Source organism: Sinohyriopsis cumingii, unplaced genomic scaffold (assembly GCF_028554795.1).
Source record: "Sinohyriopsis cumingii isolate HCF-2022 unplaced genomic scaffold, ASM2855479v2 utg003322l, whole genome shotgun sequence".
Lineage (NCBI taxonomy): Eukaryota > Metazoa > Mollusca > Bivalvia > Unionida > Unionidae > Sinohyriopsis > Sinohyriopsis cumingii.
This window is the reverse complement of record NW_028316456.1, coordinates 285,285-306,580: the sequence shown is the minus strand read 5'-3', so window position 1 is coordinate 306,580 and position 21,296 is coordinate 285,285. Positions and strand designations below refer to the sequence as shown.

The 21,296-nt window shown below is 33.6% G+C and overlaps 3 non-coding genes across 3 annotated transcripts; all 3 read right to left on the bottom strand.

Moving 5' to 3' along the window:
* Positions 1-5,101: 5,101 nt before the first annotated feature.
* Trnap-agg (transfer RNA proline (anticodon AGG)) lies at positions 5,102-5,173 on the bottom strand. Its single transcript has one exon. It is a non-coding gene; the product is annotated as a tRNA-Pro (tRNA).
* Positions 5,174-15,225: 10,052 nt separating this feature from the next.
* Trnap-agg (transfer RNA proline (anticodon AGG)) lies at positions 15,226-15,297 on the bottom strand. The gene has a single exon. It is a non-coding gene; the product is annotated as a tRNA-Pro (tRNA).
* A 3,230-nt stretch (positions 15,298-18,527) lies between these two features.
* On the bottom strand, positions 18,528-18,599 carry Trnap-agg (transfer RNA proline (anticodon AGG)). The gene has a single exon. It is a non-coding gene; the product is annotated as a tRNA-Pro (tRNA).
* Between the last annotated feature and the right edge of the window lie 2,697 nt (positions 18,600-21,296).

Sequence of the window (21,296 nt, the reverse complement as noted above, 5' to 3'; positions counted from 1 at the left end):
CTGAATAAGTTTGATAACCTTGTGTTCGTGTTATTTTCAGAGTGTAACAATTGAAAAGTAATTGTAAATTTTATGTCTCAACATAAACGTAAATCTTAAAAAAACAAAGCATAACATCCCATATTCTGGAAACCTATCCACATGGACTTGTAATTAGGAATGAAAATACTTTAGCAACGATTATAAGAAAATCTGAAAGGACCTGCCTATTAGGAGTGCAATCCAACAGGAAATTAAAATAAAACGCCGAACAATCTTCAATGGACCAATTAGTTAAATTAAACGATAACTTCTATTTCATTGCCAATAAATAAAGCGATGTACTTTGAAAACCTATATCCTTTCCAAACCGTTGTTAATAACAATATTTGATATAAAGAAGACAACGTCATTTGTATCCCGATCTCTCCCAGTAGTGTATAGAAAGGAAATGAAAACTCTCTCAAGGATTTTCCATTAAAAATGACAAATTCTAAAAAAATAACAGAGTCAGCGTTTGTTTCATACGTCAATAAAATTTCATACAGATATCTTCAAGCTTGCACGATTTGTAGAAAAAATGAAAGTAAATAAATGAAGGAGAAGGCAGACGATTGGAAAAAGTATTAAAAGTACCGAACTTAAAAATTCAAAATAGTAAATGGAAGACATAGTCCACTAGTATGATTTGCATACCAAATTTGATATAAATCATGTAGGCACTGGCCATTCAATCAAGGTGGTGGGGAAGGTTATGAACAATAAGTTCAAGCCCCAAATAAATTGAACATATTAAAATTTATCTTGCCATATTATGTTGAGGTAGAGGAAACAAAATCTAGGTGGAATGAGAGTCTCGGGCCTCCTTGTCCCCACAAAGAAATGAAACAATCAGCTTTTTTAACGACTATTTACTTTTACTGTAGAAATAAAACTGATGAGTCGATGGAATCCTTCTCTCTATCCTTTTCCAACTTCATTTGGATAATTAACAATTTATTGTAAAATAATTGTGCAATATATGATTTGAACATAACATCCACAATTGGACTCCATATGCAATGTCCTGTCATAAACCCAAAGAAAATATAATATCACTCAAGAAATTTCAAGTTGCCAACTGTTAATAAGATTTCTTTATTGTACTAATTAGTGCTATCGGCGACAATGATCATCACCATCGTTATTATCTAATTATTGAATATTTACTCTCATTAAGTTATTACACTGATGGAGTTTTCGGTCAGCAAAATGTCTAAAAACAGGTCAAATCCTACTTATCTTTAGTCTTGTTGCTCTCGTCGAACCTTTAATGACATTTTGTTGCATTTATCTGCCTTTCACGCTTTTAAAGAAAAATATATCGCAGATCTTCCTTTCCGCTTTTGCGGCCAGCAACTTTCCTTTTGTAGACGCAGGAGGAGAAGCAGCCTCATAACTTGAATTATGACTATACGAGTGAAATCAATATTCATTATCACTATACGAGTGAGATCAATAATTCAATATATCTATACGAGTGAAATCAATATTCATTATCATTATACGAGTGAAACCAATATTTCAGTATCACTATAAGAATGAAATCAATATGCATTATCAATATACTAGTGAAATCAATATTCAGTATAACTATACGAGTGAAATCAATAATTCAGTATTATTATACGAGTGAAATCAATAATTCATTTTCACTATACAAGTGAAATCATATTCAATATCACTATATGAGTGAAATCAATATTTCATTATCACTATGAGAGTGAAATCAATATTCATAATGACTATGTGAGTGAAAAAAGAATTCAGTATCACTTTATGGTTAAATCAACATGAATTATCACTATACGAGAGAAATCAATATTCATTATCACTGTATGGGTGAAATGAATATTCATTATTATCATACGTGTAAAATCAATAATTCATTATCATTATACGTCTAAAATCAATGCTCATTATCACTATACGACTGAAATCACTATTCATTATCACTATATGAGCGAAATCAATAATTCAATATTACTATAAGAGTGAAATCAATATTCATTATAACTATACGGGTCAAATCAACATTTCGGTATCACTAAACGAGTGAATCAATAATTCTTTACCACTATAAGCGTTAAATCAATATCCATTATCCCTATACGAGTTACATCAATATGCATTATCACTATACGAGTGAATCAATAATTGATTATCACTATACGAGTGAAATCAATAATTCAGAATGACTATGTGCGTAGAAATAAAAAATACATGTATCCTACCTGTGGTTGAAACTGTATTCATACTTGTATAGAAATTGCATACTTTGATACCTTTGGTAATAAATGGAACATTATGCATATTTTGTGTACAATTAAACATTGTCCATATGTATTTACATCTTGAACATTGATCAACCATGGTGATAAATCTATATATATCAATCATATTTATTTATAAGTTCTATATGTTGATTTCTGTTTGATTACTCGTTGAAGTTACATGTTCTGATTTGCTCAGTTAGGAACGATTTTATTCCATCATATGAGTTTTTTTAACTCGGTGGGCATCATTTCCATTGTTTGATGTGATGCATACGGTTATGTCTGATTTCATTTATCGCTCAATTCCATAATAAATAAACACATCATACATGAAATTGCTTTCAGTGTCTTCGCTAAATAGAACCCCATCCCAGCTTCATCCTGTTAAAACATACTAGTTCGTTTACTAATTTGTTTTTGAAAGTTGCTTAGACATTCCTTCTTAACAGTTAACGTTTCAGGAACCAGTCCGTAACCATTATGAACATTGTGTAGATTTTCAGTTCCATCAGGGTCAGCTACCAAAATATAGCCACTTTAAGAAGCCGGAAGATATCCGCTTAATTCGACCAACACGAAACGCTTTCATCATAGCCGAGACATATAAATTATAATGATCCAAATATACAATCGAACAAATAAATACATTTTCGTCGTAACAATTAACAAACTGGTTATTATCCTCAGCATATATTTTCAAAACAATTAGAATACCATCTCTTTATCCCAATTCAATAAAGATATGCATAGCAATAAATGTTAATACATTGGGGTTATTTAAGTACTGTATTCCAACTATACACGGAGTTTAAAAAGATGGGCTGGATATAAGCCATAATGTGTCATGTCTGTATTCCTCACATTATCAAAGTCGCCAGCAGGCAACAAGACGGTCGTTTTTAAGTATAGATCGTGATATTCACCTAAGAGGTATATTTGACATATAATTCATACATTTTTAAAATGAGCATAATCTTCATCTGATGTCACATATTTAATTAAACATGAAACATTCCAATTTTTATAAAATGACTGCTTTTTCTACAATAGAATTGAACGTAAAAATAACGTGATACTGATGTGGTACTTTCTACACATCGACAAACACTTTTTCGTGTGAAAGAAATCCTTCGGACATAATTTACATTGTAAGTGATTGGGTAAAATTTAAACATCGATACATACCCAACCATGATCCTTTAATCCTATAATGAAATTCATCCGTGTCTTAATGGGGTGGGGATAGTTAAGTGTAGGTTCATTAATAAAACCTATCAATATAATCATAATGGTTAAATCCCATTTTCAGCTAACAGTTCAATTTTTATATTCATCAGGAAAATCACTGGATTTTCTTTAAAAAATTTTCAAGTAGATTAGACGATGGCTTATCCAATCTGCTATTAAGAAATTACAAACGATCAAAAAAAATCGTAATTACACAAAAATAAAGGAACTGCATTTATCTATATTAATATGTATGCATAACCTAAGTTTGTTTTCCCAGCAGCCGCCATTATCAAATGTCGATCATAATCTTCAGGTTTATAAAATAATACTGAAATCGAGTTTTAAAAGGAGATATTTTAAGAATAAAGTATAGGCACTGTGCGGCACCCCTAAATTGACCACTGACGTGACAATGGTCATTGACTTCGTCATCGTTGATTTATTGACTATACATGTGGATAAAAGTTGCATTTTCAAAGTTAATCTTGTCTTCATCTAATGTTTCGATTTGAAAACATGACAAATCTTTTTCATGTCGTGAACCATTCATAAAGGAAGTTTGCAACCACATGTTCCTCACGATATAAATCCATGAACATAAACTTTCCATCTTATCATGAAACAACATAGGAATAACCACTTGTCGGCGGATCTGTAACTTGTTGAATAGTATCACACAGTTTTACACTGACTTTCTTCCTTTTAGGTTTCAAAGTCAGTATACATTTATAAAAGGATCCATAATATATTTTTCCATCATTTTTTAATTTATTAATATCTTCCCCCTTTTTCTAGACAAAAGGTGTTATCACGTATAATCGATATAATGAATCGCTGTGTCTTTTGTTGTTGTTTTGTTTTCCGTTCATTTGTTGTTCCAAAAGAAATTTTCAATCAGTTTCAGTCAAGATCCCCATCCTTTTACAAAATCAGGGGCATTTTTTGTACTCTAGTTATTGGCCACAGTCATGCCATCTATAAAGTCTGATGCGATTCAAATGTCAATATACCTCTTGTATATAGTTCTTCACGTCTTTTGAAAAATGCTTTATTGCAGGCTGTTTTGTAATACCCAATGCATCTACACTGAGGAAGCTCGTGTTTCTAGCGTATGTTGTCACTCATATGTTTATAAATAAGTGATATAACACAAATTCGCATTAACGATGACATAATTCCGTATACTGAAAAATGTGGTACCAAATATCATATATGCAGTCACACAATTTACGATGTCAGTCAGTGAAGTTCAATAATGTTATGATTAGGCATTTCTGTTACAGAAAAATATAATAAATAAGTGTTGTGATACACTTGTTAAACATACGTGTCAGACTTTAGCATAAACTTGTTCCGTTTATAATTTATTTTCTTATATATATGAATATGTATCGTACACTGGTGTTTCTCAGAACCAAGTGTTGAAATATATATTTCAGTACAAAAGTCATATATTTATCAGTGACTGCAAAAATTGCCTTAGCGGTCAGACATTTTTACTGTTTGAAGCAATTAAAATAGAAGTTGAAAATAACAGTAAAAGAAATTTCGGGCGACGAAAAACAACGATAAAATTTGGGCTCGTCCGGGATTTGAACCCGGGACCTCTCGCACCCTAAGCGAGAATCATACCCCTAGACCAACGAGCCGTTCTACTCTGATAATTGAATGAATGTCATGCTCGGTAATGTAGGTTGTACATTATATAATGTAATATATCATACCTCCATGGTTTCATCATCCCTGTAGTCCTTCAATAGCTTACGCTCCTGTGTCCTGATACAGCCTGGCAAAATTTATAACTGTCACTAACCGATGATAACTGTCAAGAAAGAACTGATGAAACGTGCTCACAATAAACGTGTCAGTTAACCTGATAGGTTTAATGAAGGAAATTTTGTTTGTGCGTGTGTGATTTGGATTGTTAAGTTAGCTTTAAGGTCGCTACGATGTCTGCAGTATGACAATTTATGGTGATGTCTAGCACTGGGGCATTATGCCTCAGACATGTAGCTTGATGTCACTCCCATTCACATTATCCTGACACCAGGCCGACCAGTCCTAACTCTAACCTCTTAATGATGAGAGCCAAGCGAGGCATCTGTTAGTACCAGTTTTGTAAGTCTTTGGTATGACTCGGCAGGGGATCGAACCCACGACCTCTCGCATTCGAGGCGGACGCTCTGACCAATAGGGCACAGGAGCGGATGGATATTTTGTAAAAGTAATTTTAGATTAAATTGCATACAAAGACTGATACATATTTTTGGGAAAAAATATAAATATAATATATATCGAATGGTAAATATGTACTTTTTTAATGAATCATATTTATATTATATTGTATATTATATTTCCAAAATCAACAGAATTATATCATCTTCATCCACCGGCTTACAGCTGCTTATCTCCTTGCTTACAGTTACACAGTCTTTGCTTCCAGCTACACATAATCTTTGCTGTTGAATACGAAATGAAATTTAGCTATTTCGTGTTCTGTGTAATTTTACTTGGTTCAGTATTATGTATTCATGGGTCAGTGAACCTAAGTTAGCCGTATGCTATTACTTTGCAATTCTATTATAATTTCTAAATTTTGTTTTCATTTCATTTACATCACTTTAACAGTCATCAGAGTTTTCCATATAGCACGAGAGAGATACCAATTAAGGTGAACATTCTAAAAGTTCTTAAGGAAAGTAATAAAAGTTCGTAAAAGTTCACACTGTAAAATGAAACGGTAAAAGGTAATGGTATTGTTTCCTTAAAGTTTATATAGCACTCGCTTCTGGAAGAGTCGCTGATAGGAGTGCACTGAATTCCTCGTTTTGCTTGGTATTTTTGTTTTTTCAAGTTTCATTCTCTATCAGAATAGCTGTATTGTTTGCACAGATCTACAGAGTTCAAATACATATTGCCGTATCCTATAATACCTCCATTAATTGGGATGAAACTTTGATTGGCACGATAGCCAGCGTTTGTATTTCGTTATCCTCTCAAACTAAAGAAACTAATTGAAAAGATTTGGTGTGGTTGCTTTTGGACTTTGAAACACAATGGCATTTCGTTTTGTTTAGCGCTTTTAATTAAGAGAAAGTCCGTTTGTCGTGCAATGAAGGCAAAAGAGAGTTACCTTCATGGAAATTGAAACTTTGAGTCATTCTCTCGGGCATTCGGAACAAGTAAAAATATCTAAGCTGGAATTAACCTTCGAGTAGTGACAAAGCATGACCTCTCCAACTAGAATTGAGGCCGCTGAAGGATTTTCGTTGCTGTCGATTCAACGTCCCAGAAGAGTGGTATCAAATGGAACAGAGGAGATAAACGATGCTTTGAATGGTGCACTGGTGTTATATGCACCAATAGGTTTCGCATGACAATATGTGTAAATAATCTTTACCACGTGCCTAACGACTTTATTAAACACTATGGGTCTGTATTTGGAGGCGTGTATTTGGCTATCATTGCTGTAGATATTTGGAAGAAGATACGTGTAGCATGATCTTGGATAGGTATTCATATATTTAACTCGTTGAGTATTAGCACTGATCATCCTTTTTGTCTACATTTCCTTGTTTATAACGTTATACATGGGATAAAATCATGCACAGTAGATAGATTAGAAATCAACACCTTCTCGTTTTCTAACTGCTATATCAGTTATCATCTTGTCTGTGTACTCTTGTTGTTGGCCATGGACATACCATCTGTAAATTCTGATACAATTGAAATGTTTTTATATCTCCTGCATGCAAGTTTTAATGTCTTTTAACAAATATTAGCTTGCATACTTGATTATAGGAACCGCTATATGTACATTGAGGACGATAATTTTCAAGCATATGTTGTTACCCTTTATTTTATAAATAAGGGGTCGTCCATTAATTATGTCAACAAAATGGGGGAGGGGGTTTGAACAAGTGTGACAATTGTTGACATGGGGGAGGGGGGAATTCAGGATAAATTGACGTCAACAATGTTATTTTTAACAATAAATTTAATAAATCAAAAAATAGGAAATTAGTCGGTGCGTTGGTATGGCACACATTTGCTCGCCCGTCAACAGCCCACCAGTTCAATCCTAAATCGGTTGAGTTCTTGCCAAGAAAGTCATAGTCTTTCATCATCATATTTTGTTTTTATTCAATGTAGATTGTAGACTGTAGACAGATTTTTAAGGGAAGCTCTTACTAAATTAAAAGACTGCACTGAGCCATAGACATCTAAATAGTATAGCTATCCATGGACGTCTATTAAATAGCATCTATTTTATATGTATAGGTGCTATATATATTGAAGTCCATGAGATATCCCTCCAAGAAATCTGTTAAACAAGTAAAAAAAATGTATTAAAATTTATTTGTAGACCTTTTAATTTCCATAATTCTATTTTTAGCATAAAAGCCAGCCGTATGAAATATTGTTAGTTTGTGGGGGAGGGGGTACAAATTTATTAGGGAGGTCACTGAAAGTTTGACAGTTGTTGACAAATGGGGGAGGGGGGAGTAACAATTGCCTAAAAATTGTTGACATAATTAATGGACGTCCCCTAAGTGGTATACCACCAACTCGTATTCGCATAATTATTTTCCACTGACACATGTGTAATAATATACCATATATGTAGTCAGACAATTTACGATGACAACACCTTATCAAGTCTTTGTTATCAATACCAGATTGTCATAGTGTACAGGTCTTACTCAGAGCTTAGTGAAGAAATGTATATTTCATTGCATATATGTATCAGTGCACGCTTAGCTGGCTTGGCTGTTAGACGTTTGTGCTCTTTGAAGGAATTAAAAGAAAGTAGGCGTATAAGTTTTATTGAACAATAATTATACGTTATTGTATCGATAGCGACACAGCTGGTAATGTAAAACATGATAAAATGCTGGGCTCGTCCGGGATTTGAACCCTAAGCGAGAATCATACCCCTAGACCAACGAGCCGTGATGAAAGTAATCTCTGTTCCGATAATTGTATGAATGTCAAGTTTAAAGCTGCAGGTTGTACTTTGTAATGATGCATACCTCGATGTATTTATTACATCAATGCTGCACGAGCAAAGTGTTCGCAATGTTAAAACTGATTACTTTTGAGCTATCCAGTTGTGGATTGCACCACAACCAGGTTACTTATATGATCAATTCGAGATTACGCTCTCAAACTAGTAGAGTACATTATAATATGCCGGCTCAGAGCACTTCGAGGTCTTACTCCCAATCTGTGAATGGCTTCTCGCCATAGAAAGAGAAGAAACGGCGATAATGCAAAAATTTGACGATATTATATTGCTTTGCATATTAGCTCGATCAGATGATATGGACAAAGTGAATGGCTTTGCTGATAGGTTAAACAGTTTATAACATCTTATTGCCAGAGTTTGCGGATATTTCGTTAAGAAAGGACGGTGAACAGGAAGCAATTTCTCCCTTAAATAGATACTGGTTCGTATTAGTAAATTGGAACGTATTAAAGAGACTGCGAATCTGTTTGGTATTTGGTATTTCCCTAATACTTTTCATTATTGTGTTGATACTGCAGCCGTGGTTATTGTAGACAATGACTACAAATTTTTCAAATATCCTGACCATGACCGCCGTCGATAAAGTCTGTCGTCCTTTTCGGGCTGTCAGTGGTATACCCGATGTTGCAGAGTTTATTGATGGCGTATCTATCAGATTAGTCAATCGAATGGCTGGAGAAAGAGACTATATTAACAGAAAAGGCTTCCCATCAGCAGAGCTACACGATTGTCGTAGACCAAAGATTACTTATAATGGATGGATTTGATGAATGGCCTTGGTCAACGCATGATGCGTGGGTTCTCAGAAATGCGCCTTTGCACGTGAAAGAAGGAAACAACCAGATCATGAGGCAAGGGTTTCAAGTTGGATATAGTGCTTATTCTCCAAATACCTGGCTACCAACACCTTTTCGGGATAGTGGCCGCTTGTCTGCTCAGCAAATGAGATACAACAGAGTCATATCAGGAATCAGGCAAACTGTAGAAAGGACCATTGGTACCTAATTGATCGATTTATATGTTTGAAAGCACTTCACCGTACTGATGCCAAAAAGATTTGTAATCTTGTTATATCAGCATGTGTACTGCAGCTGAACAAAATGCATGATGTAATGTTATAGTGACAAGTTGGATTCACATGGGTAAAACTGTTTAGCCTCGCCATAGATTATGGCAGTGTGAATACTGACATGGTGGATGGACAAACGTAAAACTATGTGGTCACACCGTAGAATATGATGGTGGAAATACATCTCATGTTTATATAAGTCAACTTCAAATATAAAAATATTTACTAGTGAATTCTCCTAAAGTCATTAGTTTTGTATTGTGATCTGTTACTAATTTATTAAATTAATAGGGTTGTTTTAATACTGATGCGACATACAATGTTGCTTTATGATTTTAAGACCAAACATGATATGTGTAATGACGTATAAATAATTCAATATTTGCAACTGTCTTAATTATATACAAAACACATAAATAGTTTTCATATTTTAATGAAACAAAAACAAACAATACATTATTTTATAAGATGCGTGACAAATTAGTTCAATTACAACTAGCTGAAAAACTGAATAAGTTTGATAACCTTGTGTTCGTGTTATTTTCAGAGTGTAACAATTGAAAAGTAATTGTAAATTTTATGTCTCAACATAAACGTAAATCTTAAAAAAACAAAGCATAACATCCCATATTCTGGAAACCTATCCACATGGACTTGTAATTAGGAATGAAAATACTTTAGCAACGATTATAAGAAAATCTGAAAGGACCTGCCTATTAGGAGTGCAATCCAACAGGAAATTAAAATAAAACGCCGAACAATCTTCAATGGACCAATTAGTTAAATTAAACGATAACTTCTATTTCATTGCCAATAAATAAAGCGATGTACTTTGAAAACCTATATCCTTTCCAAACCGTTGTTAATAACAATATTTGATATAAAGAAGACAACGTCATTTGTATCCCGATTTCTCCCAGTAATGTATAGAAAGGAAATGAAAACTCTCTCAAGGATTTTCCATTAAAAATGACAAATTCTAAAAAAATAACAGAGTCAGCGTTTGTTTCATACGTCAATAAAATTTCATACAGATATCTTCAAGCTTGCACGATTTGTAGAAAAAATGAAAGTAAATAAATGAAGGAGAAGGCAGACGATTGGAAAAAGTATTAAAAGTACCGAACTTAAAAATTCAAAATAGTAAATGGAAGACATAGTCCACTAGTATGATTTGCATACCAAATTTGATATAAATCATGTAGGCACTGGCCATTCAATCAAGGTGGTGGGGAAGGTTATGAACAATAAGTTCAAGCCCCAAATAAATTGAACATATTAAAATTTATCTTGCCATATTATGTTGAGGTAGAGGAAACAAAATCTAGGTGGAATGAGAGTCTCGGGCCTCCTTGTCCCCACAAAGAAATGAAACAATCAGCTTTTTTAACGACTATTTACTTTTACTGTAGAAATAAAACTGATGAGTCGATGGAATCCTTCTCTCTATCCTTTTCCAACTTCATTTGGATAATTAACAATTTATTGTAAAATAATTGTGCAATATATGATTTGAACATAACATCCACAATTGGACTCCATATGCAATGTCCTGTCATAAACCCAAGAAAATATAATATCACTCAAGAAATTTCAAGTTGCCAACTGTTAATAAGATTTCTTTATTGTAATAATTAGTGCTATCGGCGACAATGATCATCACCATCGTTATTATCTAATTATTGAATATTTACTCTCATTAAGTTATTACACTGATGGAGTTTTCGGTCAGCAAAATGTCTAAAAACAGGTCAAATCCTACTTATCTTTAGTCTTGTTGTTCTCGTCGAACCTTTAATGACATTTTGTTGCATTTATCTGCCTTTCACGCTTTTAAAGAAAAATATATCGCAGATCTTCCTTTCCGCTTTTGCGGCCAGCAACTTTCCTTTTGTAGACGCAGGAGGAGAAGCAGCCTCATAACTTGAATTATGACTATACGAGTGAAATCAATATTCATTATCACTATACGAGTGAGATCAATAATTCAATATATCTATACGAGTGAAATCAATATTCATTATCATTATACGAGTGAAACCAATATTTCAGTATCACTATAAGAATGAAATCAATATGCATTATCAATATACTAGTGAAATCAATATTCAGTATAACTATACGAGTGAAATCAATAATTCAGTATTATTATACGAGTGAAATCAATAATTTAATTTCACTATACAAGTGAAATCATATTCAATATCACTATATGAGTGAAATCAATATTTCATTATCACTATGAGAGTGAAATCAATATTCATAATGACTATGTGAGTGAAAAAAGAATTCAGTATCACTTTATGGTTAAATCAACATGAATTATCACTATACGAGAGAAATCAATATTCATTATCACTGTATGGGTGAAATGAATATTCATTATTATCATACGTGTAAAATCAATAATTCATTATCATTATACGTCTAAAATCAATGCTCATTATCACTATACGACTGAAATCACTATTCATTATCACTATATGAGCGAAATCAATAATTCAATATTACTATAAGAGTGAAATCAATATTCATTATAACTATACGGGTCAAATCAACATTTCGGTATCACTAAACGAGTGAATCAATAATTCTTTACCACTATAAGCGTTAAATCAATATCCATTATCCCTATACGAGTTACATCAATATGCATTATCACTATACGAGTGAATCAATAATTGATTATCACTATACGAGTGAAATCAATAATTCAGAATGACTATGTGCGTAGAAATAAAAAATACATGTATCCTACCTGTGGTTGAAACTGTATTCATACTTGTATAGAAATTGCATACTTTGATACCTTTGGTAATAAATGGAACATTATGCATATTTTGTGTACAATTAAACATTGTCCATATGTATTTACATCTTGAACATTGATCAACCATGGTGATAAATCTATATATATCAATCATATTTATTTATAAGTTCTATATGTTGATTTCTGTTTGATTACTCGTTGAAGTTACATGTTCTGATTTGCTCAGTTAGGAACGATTTTATTCCATCATATGAGTTTTTTTAACTCGGTGGGCATCATTTCCATTGTTTGATGTGATGCATACGGTTATGTCTGATTTCATTTATCGCTCAATTCCATAATAAATAAACACATCATACATGAAATTGCTTTCAGTGTCTTCGCTAAATAGAACCCCATCCCAGCTTCATCCTGTTAAAACATACTAGTTCGTTTACTAATTTGTTTTTGAAAGTTGCTTAGACATTCCTTCTTAACAGTTAACGTTTCAGGAACCAGTCCGTAACCATTATGAACATTGTGTAGATTTTCAGTTCCATCAGGGTCAGCTACCAAAATATAGCCACTTTAAGAAGCCGGAAGATATCCGCTTAATTCGACCAACACGAAACGCTTTCATCATAGCCGAGACATATAAATTATAATGATCCAAATATACAATCGAACAAATAAATACATTTTCGTCGTAACAATTAACAAACTGGTTATTATCCTTAGCATATATTTTCAAAACAATTAGAATACCATCTCTTTATCCCAATTCAATAAAGATATGCATAGCAATAAATGTTAATACATTGGGGTTATTTAAGTACTGTATTCCAACTATACACGGAGTTTAAAAAGATGGGCTGGATATAAGCCATAATGTGTCATGTCTGTATTCCTCACATTATCAAAGTCGCCAGCAGGCAACAAGACGGTCGTTTTTAAGTATAGATCGTGATATTCACCTAAGAGGTATATTTGACATATAATTCATACATTTTTAAAATGAGCATAATCTTCATCTGATGTCACATATTTAATTAAACATGAAACATTCCAATTTTTATAAAATGACTGCTTTTTCTACAATAGAATTGAACGTAAAAATAACGTGATACTGATGTGGTACTTTCTACACATCGACAAACACTTTTTCGTGTGAAAGAAATCCTTCGGACTTAATTTACATTGTAAGTGATTGGGTAAAATTTAAACATCGATACATACCCAACCATGATCCTTTAATCCTATAATGAAATTCATCCGTGTCTTAATGGGGTGGGGATAGTTAAGTGTAGGTTCATTAATAAAACCTATCAATATAATCATAATGGTTAAATCCCATTTTCAGCTAACAGTTCAATTTTCATATTCATCAGGAAAATCACTGGATTTTCTTTAAAAAATTTTCAAATAGATTAGACGATGGCTTATCCAATCTGCTATTAAGAAATTACAAACGATCAAAAAAAATCGTAATTACACAAAAATAAAGGAACTGCATTTATCTATATTAATATGTATGCATAACCTAAGTTTGTTTTCCCAGCAGCCGCCATTATCAAATGTCGATCATAATCTTCAGGTTTATAAAATAATATTGAAATCGAGTTTTAAAAGGAGATATTTTAAGAATAAAGTATAGGCACTGTGCGGCACCCCTAAATTGACCACTGACGTGACAATGGTCATTGACTTCGTCATCGTTGATTTATTGACTATACATGTGGATAAAAGTTGCATTTTCAAAGTTAATCTTGTCTTCATCTAATGTTTCGATTTGAAAACATGACAAATCTTTTTCATGTCGTGAACCATTCATAAAGGAAGTTTGCAACCACATGTTCCTCACGATATAAATCCATGAACATAAACTTTCCATCTTATCATGAAACAACATAGGAATAACCACTTGTCGGCGGATCTGTAACTTGTTGAATAGTATCACACAGTTTTACACTGACTTTCTTCCTTTTAGGTTTCAAAGTCAGTATACATTTATAAAAGGATCCATAATATATTTTTCCATCATTTTTTAATTTATTAATATCTTCCCCCTTTTTCTAGACAAAAGGTGTTATCACTCATAATCAATATAATGAATCGCTGTGTCTTTTGTTGCTGTTTTGTTTTCCGTTCATTTGTTGTTCCAAAAGAAATTTTCAATCAGTTTCAGTCAAGATCCCCATCCTTTTACAAAATCATTTTTTGTACTCTAGTTATTGGCCACAGTCATGCCATCTATAAAGTCTGATGCGATTCAAATGTCAATATACCTCTTGTATATAGTTCTTCATGTCTTTTGAAAAATGCTTTATTGCAGGCTGTTTTGTAATACCCCATGCATCTACACTGAGGACGCTCGTGTTTCTAGCGTATGTTGTCACTCATATGTTTATAAATAAGTGATATAACACAAATTCGCATTAACGATGACATAATTCCGTATACTGAAAAATGTGGTACCAAATATCATATATGCAGTCACACAATTTACGATGTCAGTCAGTGAAGTTCAATAATGTTATGATTAGGCATTTCTGTTACAGAAAAATATAATAAATAAGTGTTGTGATACACTTGTTAAACATACGTGTCAGACTTTAGCATAAACTTGTTCCGTTTATAATTTATTTTCTTATATATATATGAATATGTATCGTACACTGGTGTTTCTCAGAACCAAGTGTTGAAATATATATTTCAGTACAAAAGTCATATATTTATCAGTGACTGCAAAGATTGCCTTAGCGGTCAGACATTTTTACTGTTTGAAGCAATTAAAATAGAAGTTGAAAATAACAGTAAAAGAAATTTCGGGCGACGAAAAACAACGATAAAATTTGGGCTCGTCCGGGATTTGAACCCGGGACCTCTCGCACCCTAAGCGAGAATCATACCCCTAGACCAACGAGCCGTTCTACTCTGATAATTGAATGAATGTCATGCTCGGTAATGTAGGTTGTACATTATATAATGTAATATATCATACCTCCATGGTTTCATCATCCCTGTAGTCCTTCAATAGCTTACGCTCCTGTGTCCTGATACAGCCTGGCAAAATTTATAACTGTCACTAACCGATGATAACTGTCAAGAAAGAACTGATGAAACGTGCTCACAATAAAGTGTCAGTTAACCTGATAGGTTTAATGAAGGAAATTTTGTTTGTGCGTGTGTGATTTGGATTGTTAAGTTAGCTTTAAGGTCACTACGATGTCTGCAGTATGACAGTTTATGGTGATGTCTAGCACTGGGGCATCATGCCTCAGACATGTAGTTTGATGTCACTCCCATTCACATTATCCTGACACCAGGCCGACCAGTCCTAACTCTAACCTCTTAATGATGAGAGCCAAGCGAGGCATCTGTTAGTACCAGTTTTGTAAGTCTTTGGTATGACTCGGCAGGGGATCGAACCCACGACCTCTCGCATTCGAGGCGGACGCTCTGACCAATAGGGCACAGGAGCGGATGGATATTTTGTAAAAGTAATTTTAGATTAAATTACATACAAAGACTGATACATATTTTTGGGAAAAAATATAAATATAATATATATCGAATGGTAAATATGTACTTTTTTAATGAATCATATTTGTATTATATTGTATATTATATTTCCAAAATCAACAGAATTATATCATCTTCATCCACCGGCTTACAGCTGCTTATCTCCTTGCTTACAGTTGCACAGTCTTTGCTTCCAGCTACACATAGTCTTTGCTGTTGAATACGAAATGAAATTTAGCTATTTCGTGTTCTGTGTAATTTTACTTGCTTCAGTATTATGTATTCATGGGTCAGTGAACCTAAGTTAGCCGTATGCTATTACTTTGCAATTCTATTATAATTTCTAAATTTTGTTTTCATTTCATTTACATCACTTTAACAGTCATCAGAGTTTTCCATATAGCACGAGAGAGATACCAATTAAGGTGAACATTCTGAAAGTTCTTAAGGAAAGTAATAAAAGTTCGTAAAAGTTCACACTGTAAAATGAAACGGTAAAAGGTAATGGTATTGTTTCCTTAAAGTTTATATAGCACTCGCTTCTGGAAGAGTCGCTGATAGGAGTGCACTGAATTCCTCGTTTTGCTTGGTATTTTTGTTTTTTCAAGTTTCATTCTCTGTCAGAATAGCTGTATTGTTTGCACAGATCTACAGAGTTCAAATACATATTGCCGTATCCTATAATACCTCCATTAATTGGAATGAAACTTTGATTGGCACGATAGCCAGCGTTTGTATTTCGTTATCCTCTCAAACTAAAGAAACTAATTGAAAAGATTTGGTGTGGTTGCTTTTGGACTTTGAAACACAATGGCATTTCTTTTTGTTTAGCGCTTTTAATTAAGAGAAAGTCCGTTTGTCGTGCAATGAAGGCAAAAGAGAGTTACCTTCATGGAAATTGAAACTTTGAGTCATTCTCTCGGGCATTCGGAACAAGTAAAAATATCTAAGCTGGAATTAACCTTCGAGTAGTGACAAAGCATGACCTCTCCAACTAGAACTGAGGCCGCTGTAGGATTTTCGTTGCTGTCGATTCAACGTCCCAGAAGAGTGGTATCAAATGGAAGAGAAGAGATAACCAATGCTTTGAATGGTGCACTGGTGTTAGATGCACCAATAGGTTTCGCATGACAATATGTGTAAATAATCTTTACCACGTGCCTAACGACTTTATTAAACACTATGGGTCTGTATTTGGAGGCGTATATTTGGCTATCATTGCCGTAGATGTTTGGAAGAAGATACGTGTAGCATGATCTTGGATAGGTATTCATATATTTAACTCGTTGAGTATTAGCACTGATCATCCTTTTTGTCTACATTTCCTTGTTTATAACGTTATACATGGGATAAAATCGTGCACAGTAGATATATTAGAAATGAACACCTTCTCGTTTTCTAACTGCTATATCAGTTATCATCTTGTCTGTGTACTCTTGTTGTTGGCCATGGACATACCATCTGTAAATTCTGATACAATTGAAATGTTTTTATATCTCCTGCATGCAAGTTTTAATGTCTTTTAACAAATATTAGCTTGCATACTTGATTATAGGAACCGCTATATGTACATTGAGCATATGTTGTTACCCTTTATTTTATAAATAAGGGGTCGTCCATTAATTATGTCAACAAAATGGGGGAGGGGGTTTGAACAAGTGTGACAATTGTTGACATGGGGGAGGGGGGAATTCAGGATAAATTGACGTCAACAATGTTATTTTTAACAATAAATTTAATAAATCAAAAAATAGGAAATTAGTCGGTGCGTTGGTATGGCACACATTCGCTCGCCCGTCAACAGCCCACCAGTTCAATCCTAAACCGGTTGAGCTCTTGCCAAGAAAGTCATAGTCTTTCATCATCATATTTTGTTTTTATTCAATGTAGATTGTAGACTGCAGACAGATTTTTAAGGGAAGCTGTTACTAAATTAAAAGACTGCACTGAGCCATAGACATCTAAATAGTATAGCTATCCATGGACGTCTATTAAATAGCATCTATTTTATATGTATAGGTGCTATATATATTGAAGTCCATGAGATATCCCTCCAAGAAATCTGTTAAACAAGTAAAAAAAATGTATTAAAATTTATTTGTAGACCTTTTAATTTCCATAATTCTATTTTTAGCATAAAAGCCAGCCGTATAAAATATTGTTAGTTTGTGGGGGAGGGGGTACAAATTTATTAGGGAGGTCACTGAAAGTTTGACAGTTGTTGACAAAGGGGGGAGGGGGGAGTAACAATTGCCTAAAAATTGTTGACATAATTAATGGACGTCCCCTAAGTGGTATACCACCAACTCGTATTCGCATAATTACTTTCCACTGACACATGTGTAATAATATACCATATATGTAGTCAGACAATTTACGATGACAACACCTTATCAAGTCTTTGTTATCAATACCAGATTGTCATAGTGTACAGGTCTTACTCAGAGCTTAGTGAAGAAATGTATATTTCATTGCATATATGTATCAGTGCACGCTTAGCTGGCTTGGCTGTTAGACGTTTGTGCTCTTTGAAGGAATTAAAAGAAAGTAGGCGTATAAGTTTTATTGAACAATAATTATACGTTATTGTATCGATAGCGACACAGTTGGCAAAGTAAAACATGATAAAATGCTGGGCTCGTCAGGGATTTGAACCCGGGACCTCTCGCACCCTAAGCGAGAATCATACCCCTAGACCAACGAGCCGTGATGAAAGTAATCTCTGTTCCGATAATTGTATGAATGTCAAGTTTAAAGCTGCAGGTTGTACTTTGTAATGATGCATACCTCGATGTATTTATTACATCAATGCTGCACGAGCAAAGTGTTCGCAATGTTAAAACTGATTACTTTTGAGCTATCCAGTTGTGGATTGCACCACAACCAGGTTACTTATATGATCAATTCGAGATTACGCTCTCAAACTAGTAGAGTACATTATAATATGCCGGCTCAGAGCACTTCGAGGTCTTACTCCCAATTTGTGAATGGCTTTTCGCCATAGAAAGAGAAGAAACGGCGATAATGCAAAAATTTGACGATATTATATTGCTTTGCATATTAGCTCGATCAGATGATATGGACAAAGTGAATGGCTTTGCTGATAGGTTCAACAGTTTATAACATCTTATTGCCAGAGTTTGCGGATATTTCGTTAAGAAAGGACGGTGAACAGGAAGCAATTTCTCCCTTAAATAGATACTGGTTCGTATTAGTAAATTGGAAAGTATTAAAGAGACTGCGAATCTGTTTGGTATTTGGTATTTTCCTAATACTTTTCATTATTGTGTTGATTCTGCAGACGTGGTTATTGTAGACAATGACTACAAATTTTTCAAATGTCCTGACCATGACCGCCGTCGATAAAGTCTGTCGTCCTTTTCGGGCTGTCAGTGGTATACCCGATGTTGCAGAGTTTATTGATGGCGTACCTATCAGATTCGTCAATCGAATGGCTGGAGAAAGAGACTATATTAACAGAAAAGGCTTCCCATCAGCAGAGCTACACGATTGTCGTAGACCAAAGATTACTTATAATGGATGGATTTGATGAATGGCCTTGGTCAACGCATGATGCGTGGGTTCTCAGAAATGCGCCTTTGCACGTGAAAGAAGGAAACAACCAGATCATGAGGCAAGGGTTTCAAGTTGGATATAGTGCTTATTCTCCAAATACCTGGCTACCAACACCTTTTCGGGATAGTGACCGCTTGACTGCTCAGCAAATGAGATACAACAGAGTCATATCAGGAATCAGGCAAACTGTAGAAAGGACCATTGGTACCTAATTGATCGATTTATATGTTTGAAAGCACTTCACCGTACTGATGCCAAAAAGATTTGTAATCTTGTTATATCAGCATGTGTACTGCATAACTTGTATATTTCGACAGATGATTATATGGACATTTTGTTCAACACTTAAGATTAAGAGGATGCCAACCAGCGCCATAACATTTACTTCAGTAATTGGAGAACAATGATATATATATATATATATATATATATATATATATATATATATATATATATATATATATATATATATATATATATATTAGGTCATATAAAGTCGTTTTATAAATTCACGAGAATGTTTCTTCTTTAGTACCCTATCACGCTCGGTTGGCGAGCAAGATATTCTGGCCTCTTGCATCCTCAGCAAGAAACTTAAGACAGGAACCACCTCCCATAAATGGTGTTTGATGAGAATTGAGGGTTACCGCATTGCCTTGGTCACTCAGCAGTTATGGGCATTGCTTCTTCTGCAAACTGATTTCAAGCCATAACGTCATGCAGCAGTATTCGAGCTGAACAAAATGCATGATGTAATGTTATAGTGACAAGTTGGATTCACATGGGTAAAACTGTTTAGCCTCGCCATAGATTATGGCAGTGTGAATACTGACATGGTGGATGGACAAACGTAAAACTATGTGGTCACACCGTAGAATATGATGGTGGAAATACATCTCATGTTTATATAAGTCAACTTCAAATATAAAAATATTTACTAGTGAATTCTCATAAAGTCATTAGTTTTGTATTGTGATCTGTTACTAATTTATTAAATTAATAGGGTTGTTTTAATACTGATGCGACATACAATGTTGCTTTATGATTTTAAGACCAAACATGATATGTGTAATGACGTATAAATAATTCAATATTTGCAACTGTCTTAATTATATACAAAACACATAAATAGTTTTCATATTTTAATGAAACAAAAACAAACAATACATTATTTTATAAGAAGCGTGACAAATTAGTTCAATTACAACTAGCTGAAAAACTGAATAAGTTTGATAACCTTGTGTTCGTATTATTTTCAGAGTGTAACAATTGAAAAGTAATTGTAAATTTTGTCTCAACATAAACGTAAATCTTAAAAAAACAAAGCATAACATCCCATATTCTGGAAACCTATCCACATGGACTTGTAATTAGGAATGAAAATACTTTAGCAACGATTATAAGAAAATCTGAAAGGACCTGCCTGTTAGGAGTGCAATCCAACATGAAATTAAAATAAAACGCCGAACAATCTTCAATGGACCAATTAGTTAAATTAAACGATAACTTCTATTTCATTGCCAATAAATAAAGCGATATACTTTGAAAACCTATATCCTTTCTAAACCGTTGTTAATAACAATATTTGATATAAAGAAGACAACGTCATTTGTATCCCGATCTCTCCCAGTAATGTATAGAAAGGAAATGAAAACTCTCTCAAGGATTTTCCATTAAAAATGACAAATTCTATAAAAAAAATAACAGAGTCAGCGTTTCTTTCATACGTCAATAAAATTTCATACAGATATCTTCAAGCTTGCACGATTTGTAGAAAAAATGAAAGTAAATAAATGAAGGAGAAGGCAGACGATTGGAAAAAGTATT